This window comes from Zerene cesonia, unplaced genomic scaffold (genome assembly GCF_012273895.1).
Source record: "Zerene cesonia ecotype Mississippi unplaced genomic scaffold, Zerene_cesonia_1.1 Zces_u001, whole genome shotgun sequence".
NCBI lineage: Eukaryota > Metazoa > Arthropoda > Insecta > Lepidoptera > Pieridae > Zerene > Zerene cesonia.
Genome location: NW_024045131.1, coordinates 3,666,396 through 3,676,799, shown reverse-complemented (window position 1 = coordinate 3,676,799; position 10,404 = coordinate 3,666,396).

Below are 10,404 nucleotides of genomic sequence, written 5' to 3'. Positions count from 1 at the left end.
ACGAATATGACATTTTCTAAAAAAAATTCCTAGCTAGATCGATTTATCGCCCCCGAAACCCCCTTTATACTAAATTTCATGAAAATCATTGGAGCCGATTCCGAGATTCCAATTATATATATATTTATATATATACAAGAATTGCTCGTTTAAAGGTATAAGATCAATATTACATTTTATTTCTACCAAAGAACTGTCCTGTGGTTCTTAAGCTTTCAAGGCTAACAGTTTATACCTACAGCAAACAGATTTCTGGATATTTTATATTTTTATAAGAAGTAAATGCTATGTGATATTGGTGTGTTTTAGATAAGATGGTAAATGACAAGTTTTTCTTCTGTATGTAGGTAGAATTTGACAAAATTACATGGTGATGGGTCAATGTTAGGTCCACTATACAGAATACATTGAAAATATGGACTCGTATGGGACCCTGGTACCAACCAGACTATCTTTGTGTTCATTATTATTTAAAATCTTACTTCATATTATAAATGCGAAAGTTTGTAAGGATGTGTGTATGTTTGTTGCTCTTTCACGCAAAAACTGCTGGACCGATTGCGATGAAATTTGGTATGTAGACAGCTGGACAACTGGAATAACATATGGGCACTTTTTATCCCGATTTTCCTTAGGGATACGGACTTACGCGGGTGAAACCGCGCGGCGCAGCTAGTATTAAATAAAATTCAAATCAAATCAGTAGTTTTTGTGTGTAAGGCACATACGTTTAAGATGTGTCTTATCTCGCAGCTTAGTATTTACTAGCGTAGTGCGGTGGACGAATCCAGGGACAAGAGCAAGTATTTATATAGTTGATATCGTTTTCTGATTTACTACATTAGTGTAATGTTTCATTAAAATACATTCTGTATTAACGTGAAAAAGGAACAAACATCCATACTTACAAACTTTCGCATTTATCATCATCATCATCAGCCTCTATATATGTTCCCACAGCTGGGACACAGGCTTCCTATGTGGGTTCAGGCCATAATCCAGCACGCTGGCCAAGTGCGGGTTGGCAGATGTCACATGTCGTCGAACTTTTGTTTCTTCGACACGCCGGTTTCCTCACGATGTTTTCCTTCACCGTTTTAAGCAGTGGTGATGTTGTCCACATGTGCAGATAAATTGAAATATCAATTTATTTCCCGCACGCTCGCCCGGTCTCGAACCCCGACTTAACGATTTTGAAGTCCGCTCACCACTGAGCCACCACTGTTTTTTTTAGCATTTATCTTAATATATATAAATTACGTGTCACGTTGTTTGTCCGCGATGGACTCCTAAACTACTCAACTGATTTTAATCAAATTCGTACACCATTAGCAGTTTGATCTAACTTAAAAGATAGGCTAGTTTATATTATTTCAATTTCGTTAAATAACTACCCGGGCGGAGCCGGGGCGTGCAGTTTATTTCTTTTTATTTTTTTTTTTATTTTTTTTTATTTTTTTTTTTTACATTATTGCTATTACTAGGAATAACAAACAGACCGTTAGCATAGCATGTTTTTTAATGACTATAGTTCGGCCGTTCATAGAATGCGTTCCTGACACATCGCGAATGAACTGACGACGTAACTTTGTAATGGCGTTGCAGTTAAAATAAAAATATTTTTGCTGGTTGTTTACCGTTTTAATAATTGATGAGCATTAAAAAAAATTATTATATCAATAATCAATGAATGTTATAATTTTGTGCCAAACTGAGGGTCAAATAACTTGGTAAACAATATTTTTCTAAATCTATACTGCGCTATTAGGTTATGTCAGCGCTTCATATTTGTAGTGCTGTGCTAAAAATAACAGGCAAGTAAACGAACGAACGATGACGATGATCGTTATCTGTTCTTATACAGTTATAGTTATAATATAAAATAATACGTTTTGTTTTTCTTTTTAAGAATTTGAAAATAATGGACTATAAAATAACTTTTATGAAATATAAAAATATAATTATTATTGATAATAATATAATTATACATGTAGGCGAAGATGATGATGAAGACACCACCTCCTCAAGCGAATCGGAGTCTGATTAATATTCTGTACACACATTCAATTATTCATTCAATTTTATTATATGAATTACTTTTTTTGGTTTCCACTTAAATAACGAAAATATAAATTTTAAATGATTCCGCCAATTTAAAACGAAAATAGTCTTAAAATAATACGGCGGTTCATTTTGGAGGAACGGTAACGAACTCAGTGTTGTGTCCATCACTAGTCGTGTCTAACTGATAGGTGTCAGGAACGCATTCTCTGAACGGCCGAAGTATAATACTTGAAATAATATTCCCCGAATTTTTTTGGACAAAGTCACTGTATAGAAGAGTCATTCACAAACCTCTTGCTATTTCCTGCGGGTATAATGACAAAATGTTGCCATTCATAGGTTTGATGTAAAGCTCGCAATCCATATAGCTAGGCGAAGCTATGCGTTTCATAGAATACTAGCTGCGCACCGCGGTTTCACCCGCGCAAGTCCGTGTCCCGTAGGAATATCGGGATAATAAGTTGCCTATGTGTTATTCCAGTTGTCCAGCTGTCTACGTACCAGATTTAATTGCAATCGGTTGAGAATTTTTTTGCGTGAAAGAGTAACAAACATACATACACATACATCCTCACAAACTTTCGCATTTATAATATTAGTAGGACAGGATTAAATAATTATTTTTAACAAATACCTTCAAATTGTCCGAATTAAACCAAATTTAAATGGGAGAGCGTATAGCAAATCCATAAAAATACAGTCGAGTGTAGAACCTCATCATTTTCTTTGAAGTCGGTTGAAAAATTGATCAAGTGCGTAATATAAATCTGAAGAGTTTGTTTATTTGAATTTACTAATCTCATGAAGCAGTGATCAGGTTTGAAAAATTTCAGTGTTATATCCCTATATAGGAAGACTATATATCTAAAACCATGTACGACGAGGTAAACTGGGGGACACAGCTACTTAATTCAATTTCCTTAATCTATATTATAGCTTTATTTACTAGCTAACCTAACCGGTTACAGTGATTTATCGATAACATGACATGGCCAGCCCTTCTGACATTGTTTACTTTGAAATATCGATTCCAACCCTAAGGAATTAGGGATGTTCATTAGATCAAACGATATTGCTGGTACTTTAACCCCGCATAAACCAGAATGTGAAATGGAAGCGTTTTGTGCATTTATTAGAAAAAAATTCATTGAGAGTTGCTCTGCTTAACGCCTGAACTATTGAACAGATTTTGATGACATTTGGTATATGGATACTTTTTTAAAGGATACAGGATAGGTTTTTCTTTCGATTTAGGAAATCTTACGGGATTGGGATACAGCTTTGTGGATATTTTTTTTTCTTTTCTAAAAATTATACGGGAGAAACCGCGGGCGGAAAACTAATTCTTAATAACATAATTGGTAGATATTTGTTCAAAATTAGAACTACTTATTAACTGTCGATTTTCGATTAGATATTCGATTTCATCATAACATTGCGACGATTAATTACTATCGGTCCACCCGGCTTCGCTGGTGGTACATATATAGCCTAGGAACACGTACCTATCCAATGATAAAAGAAGCTCGAAATCTCTCCAATAATTCCTGAAATTAGCGCGTTCAAACAAACAAAATCTCTCAACATTATATTCTTTATATGGCTGATATATGTAAGCTGATGATGTTATCACCATCATCAGCCTACATTATATATTACGGTGATGTTTTTTATTTGTTTTGTGAACGTGATTTATATTAAAAAAACGTTTTTTTTAATAAAAAAAGCAAAGAAAAACTACGGTACTTTAACCTTATTAAAGGGTATTTTATTAACACATTAAAGCCCTTAGTCATTAAATAAATGATAATAAAAATTATAACTAAGAAAAACACATATTCACGTGCCCTCATACCCTCATATGCTATCACGAAAAAAAAAATAATCTCATGTATTAAAAAACCCTATTTTGACAGCAACGGCTGTTACATTTAAAGATTTGTTCATTTTCCATTTTTTTTTTTTCAAAATGGCCGCCTCATTTGCGCGGTATTGTTACGCGCCAACGTTCGAGTACATACGTGCGAGACGGACATGAATAAAATGATTCAACTATAAACAGGGTCATCATAAAGTAATCCGCCGCAATGTGTGTTTTATTCGAATTTGAGCATTACAGCAACAACTCGTTATATTAAATGTTAAATAAAAATAAATGTTATTTGTTTTATATTCTATTTATTAAAGTCAGTAGAATTAATACGACTTGATATTTGCTGTTTATGAATTAATTGAAGCTATTATTTATAAATCCCTACTGATAACTGTAAAAGTAACTCTGTCTGTCTCTCCTTCACGGCAAAACCATTGAACCGATTTGAATAAAATGTGGTGCAAAGATGGTGTATAGGATATGTTTTAACCCGGAATTTCAAATGCGAACTGTGCGGGGAAATCTCCGAGACCGTTTATCTTTTTATTTGATTACGCGGGCGAACGAACGGAAATCCATTTATTTATAAATAAATAAAATATCTAAATTAATCTGTCGCGCCATGTCCACTTTACTCCTAACTTCGTTATATTTACTTAGGACGGCTCATAATTATGATATTGTACGACACACGGTGGCGTGGCTGCATCGGACTTATGTAACCTCTTTAAATATACAATTTAACCGCTTGCTCGACTTTTTTAACCGACTTCGAAAGTTCAGTAATCTATATTATAGGTCAAATAAAATAAAAATGCCTATAAAACAAGAAAATATAACCTTATTAGGGCAAATTTTAAATAATTTCAAATCAATCAGATTTATATTATAACTTAAATTTTGAAAGTAAATCCTCATTTTTATCCATGACACTATGAGAAATTTAATTTTATTGAAATTCGTTTATCTATTTAGATGTGATTGACACATACAATTCGAAATCTTTTCAATACAACTTTTATTTAAACATGTAGCTCCCAACCAAATATTCTTCTAAAATCAAATTCGTTTGTCACATGACTAATTTTATTCTCTGTCTGTTAAAAAAAAAAACTACATCTGCCATAAACTTGACGTATTATTTGGGCACAAATGCCGCGTATTCTTTATTCGAATTTCAAAATTCGATTTAGGACGAGCTCTGTTTACGGAGAATCCCATTCTAGGTCGGATTTTGGCGGTTCTTTGTTTGACGTATACAAACTTTTCGGTCCACAGATTACATAATGGATTTTATCATCTGTGACATAGAATTAGATTTTGCTCGAACATGCTTTTGTTTAGGAATGCGAAGCGTTGCGTTCTATTGTACACGCTAATCCACAGAGAATAGATTTTTTTGGCGGTAAAATTCTTATTTCTTATTTTGAATTGCACGTAACCTAATACGCATATAGATTCATTGAATTTTTTTTTAATGAATTTTGCTAAAAGCGAGGGAAAGATTTATTATCTATTGTAAAATGTGTCAAGGTCCACAATTTTTTTTTTAATTCTATGTGTGATGAATTATTTTCGGATGTTAGCAAATGTATCATTGAATGGAGGGTTTTAAACTCGACACAGACGGTGTATTCATGTGATAATTAATAATGGAAAATACATAATAGTAGAATTTCAAATATGGGTTTTACAATACACTGAATTTATTTTACAGCAATCTAAACATATATTAATAAAAGTATCCAGGCCATGAACTTCGTACATTACGTACATTACAGTACGAACATTCGTACTGGAAATATTTTTTGAAGTGTAATTGCTGTGCAGTTTGGATTTTTACAGACCGACATTTTACAGAAAATTTTCAATTTTTCTGTTTACCTGTTTGTATATTTGTCAATCACGTACGAACCGATGCACAGATTTAATTTTTAGTTTTATAGCATTGAAATGCTTTATAAATGAGAAATTTTGAAAGAATAGAAAAAAATTTTTGATGCACATGCACAGATTTTGATAGAATTTTATATGGTGATAGATATTAAGTTCGATTTATATTTACTTACTTATTAATTTTTTTTTGCATTGTATTTGTGTACTTCTTTCATCTATTGTATATTGCACTATTGTTTCGTTAAGTCTTACATAATAAATGGAGAAGTGTGTTCGTTTGTTTATCTTTCACTCACGTCACAACAGAGTAATTATATAACATACTATTTGTGTCTGGAGATAGCTGGAAGACTAAACATAGAGAGATAAAATCTCATTCCTTTATATCCTTTGGGTAAGCAGACGAAACCGCGGGCGTAAGGCTAGTCTAGTCTGGTCCCAGCATAACGTATGAACGGCTAAGCCAATTCCACTAATTCTTTTAACAAGCTTTTATCAGCTTCACCTGTATGTTTGTATGTAGACTCCTTTGGACTCGATTTTGACCCACTTCAAACGGACAGATTGAATTCAAACTCTGTACACTTATCAAGGATCGGTGACAATACAATAATTTCATGAGTTTATCTTATTATCTTGTCTATTAAAAAAAAAAATACATAGGCGAAAATCTAGGTAAAAAGGCCTTATCCTACTTCCTACTATCCTACTAATATTATAAATGCGAAAGTATGTAAGGATGTGCGTGCGTTTGTTGCTCTTTCAAGCAAAAACTGCTGAACCGATTGCAATGAAATTTGGTACGTAGACAGCTGGACAACTGGAAAACATATAGGCAACTTTTTATCCCGATATTCCTACGGGATGCGGGCTTGCACGGGTGAAACCGCAGGGCGCAGCTAGTTATTAATAATTCAAGAACGGATTAAACGAATAGGCTGAAAATTTATGCAGAGGTAGCTTAGAACCAGGAAACAAACATAGGGAATTTTTTATCCCGGAAATTCCACGGGATCGAGATCATGAGGAAAACCCCGGGTCTATATTTCTGGCGACTACGCAGGCGAAACCGCGGGTGGAAAGCTAGTCTACACTAATATTATAAAGAAGAAGAATTTGTATTTTCGTTTGTTTGTTCATTTGTAGTGGATAAACTCAAAAACTACTGGACCGATTTTAAAACTTCTTTCACCATTAGAAAGCTGCAGCTCGCTGAGTGACAGAGGCTATATATGTACCACGGGCGACGCCGGGGCGAATTGCTGGTTTATAATAAAACTATATCCTATGTGACAAACAGACAAAATGATCCCAGGATCCCGTGAATTACTAGAAACAGTGTGTCGTCTGTTGTGTTTGTTTATCCTATTAGTATATTTGTCGTTTGTATTTGACGACAAATGTCACGGGCCGGTATTAGTTCAAATATTTGATTGGGACCTTTTTGGTGGGATTTGAAGTTATGGTTTAGGTTATTTTATTAATATTGTAATAGAGTTTCTGCTCCATTTATAACCGACTTGAAAAACGGAGTTTATCAATTCAACTGTACATTTTTATGTGTTTATACTCGTAACTTTTTGCCGGGTGAACCGAATTTTGTAATACTTTTTGTATTTGAAAGCTGATACATTCCATATAGTTTATTTATTATTTCGTCGTGTTCTGATAATTTGAAAGTGGTTTTTTATTTCGTTAGAAACCAATTTATCCACTATACGATTAATTTTCTCACAAACAAACACATTGTATGTACATCCAAAACTATATTTATCTACATATAAAAATCCATCAAAATCCGTTCAGCAGTTATATGGTTATACACGTAGCATATAGAATAGTATTGGTAAATAAAAATTTTTTTTAACCAAAAAGCTCACCGACGTCCCTGTCTTTCTTTCTTTCTATCTGTCTTTCAAAACATATGTAATATTTAAATTCTTGCAATGTATATTTCTTACAAATCCGTTCGCGCAAACAGCTGAACGGATTTCTATGAAATTTGATATAGGTATAGATTATAGTCTGGATTAGCACATATGCCTCTAACCACGCAAGTAACGCCGCAAGCTCGGTCTAGTTAATCCTATCCTACTTACTAATATTATAAATGAAAAGTTTGTAAGGATGTGTGTGCGTTTGTTGCTCTTTCACGCAAAACCTACTGAACCAATTACAATGAAATTTGGTACGTAGACAGCTGGACAACTGGAATAACATATAGGCAACTTTTTATCCCGATATTCCTACGGGACACGGACTTTCGCGGGTGAAACCGCGGGGCGCAGCTAGTAATGTATAAATGGTAAGTAAAACAATTTTGCCAGTCCATACTGACAGACAGACATACGATTAAGATAAACACCAGTTACTTATGCTCGCGCACTAAGTAAGGGATTCTGACCGATTAAGTTATGGTCAAGCGTGATGCGTTAACTTAGTTGGTTCCGTCTTTGGAGGCAAATTTAATAAAAACATTAATAAATATTTAGAGGCAGGTTTATATGAGTAATATTTATTAATTAATTACATTTATTTTTTTTTATAAGTACATCCCATTAACATTAAACGCGTAAGTTTGTAAGTATGGATGGATGTATGTATGTATGGATGTTTGTTAGTCTATCACGCAAAACTACTGGACCGATTGCGTGAAATTTGGTGCGTAGATAGCTGGACGACTGGAATAACATATAGGCAACTTATTATCCCGATATTCCTACGGGATACAGATATAAATGACTGTTTACGCGGGTCCCGCGCGAGCGACGCCGCGGGTTATAAAAAGTGAAGTCCCGTGTCCCCTGCTGGGGTATGGGGCAGATGATATACATCTGTTCCACTAATCGATTTTCTTTATGGACAAGTAGGTGATCAGCATTCTGTGTCCTGCCAGACCGAGGCATTTTTTTAATTGTCCCCACCGGGAATCGAACCCAGGACCTCTCGGTTCAACGCTCACGCGTTTACCACTGTACCAAGGAGGCGGTCACTAGTGGTTATAGCTAGTTATAAATAAAATATAAAAACATTCCAAAAGGGACCCCAGACTGTCACCGCTGCTCCGTTTAATGGTACATATATCAACTAAAAAATCCTTTATGAATCATGAACCTTATCATTGAGTTTAGACCCCTCGATAAATAGAGTAAAGTGGGGGCAAAGATTATGACGCTTCACAGATGTGACGCGGATGTAACATCACACGTTATTAATGTTCAAATTCAAATTCAAATTCAAAATGATTTATTGTGATTCACATGTTATAAGGAAGGTATCACATTATATACAGTTCTACTATAATCTGCCTTGTGGCATACAATTGTCAATTTTTACATAAATAATTAATTAATAATCATATTTATACATATTTTCGTTTATACCAAGCACAAAATAACAATGTCAAGATGTGTAATTTTATTGCCCATATTAAAATTTAATAGATATGTGTCATTGTATTTAGTTCAGTCAGTTATTTATTTATGATTGATGTAAATGTGTTTATTTGTCTTTTTTTCATGTCGCAATTGAGCGATGTGCATTTGTGGAGATAGTTAGAAATCCAGATTGATATGGGTTACATTTCAGTCTCATTCCCATGTGATTTTTTGTGACTTCTTGCAACTACGTAGACGAAGCCCGGGGAGGATGGTTAGTAAGAAATATTTTAAGTAAGTATTGTAATTGCATTTTAAATTAGACAGAAGTATTTTGCTAACCTATTTATTAATTAATGCATACCTTTTTACTCTGAACATTAGCACTAAAGCTCAACTTAAACATAAAACAAATGGCAGTCTTATCGCTACCTAGCGATATCTTCCAGGCATTACAATATTTCGATGCACAAGAAAGCTTTTATTTTATTGTTTAAATATAATACTTGCGAATTGAACATTATAATAAAAGAGCGTATACAACGATAAAGGAAATTTAAAAATAACGTATATCATATAAAAGCTGTATTTAAAAATACATAATTAATGAATATAAATTTATTATGAAGGCACAAAACATGCATATATATAATACTAACTGCGCCCCGCGGTTTCACCCGCGTAAGTCCGTATCCCGTAGGAATATCGCTATAATAAGTTGCCTATATGTTATTCCAGTTGTCTAGCTGTATACGTACCAAATTTCATTGCAATCGGTTCAGTAGTTTTTGCGTAAAAGAGCAACAAACACACACACATCCTTACAAACTTTCGCATTTATAATATTAGTAGGATGTGCCGTCGTGGTCTTTTTTATAATGACAATTTATTGTTTTTCTTTCAATATTATGGATTATAAAGAATAAATAAATAACATTTCTTTTGACTACATTTGACGCATCTGAAATAATAATCTTTGCTGTTTACATATACCGGGGGGTCTGTACATGACGCGGCGCCTGATAACTTAGTTAAGTATAGCCACATATGTATATTTACAAAAACCACCTGAAACACTGCAGTGCAAATTTATTGTGGGAGTCGAGCACGCTTCGGCACGAATTGGGTCAGCTCGCACCTGGGAAGTACCACACCCCCACAGAAAACCGGCGTGAAATAAGCTATTGTGCTTCG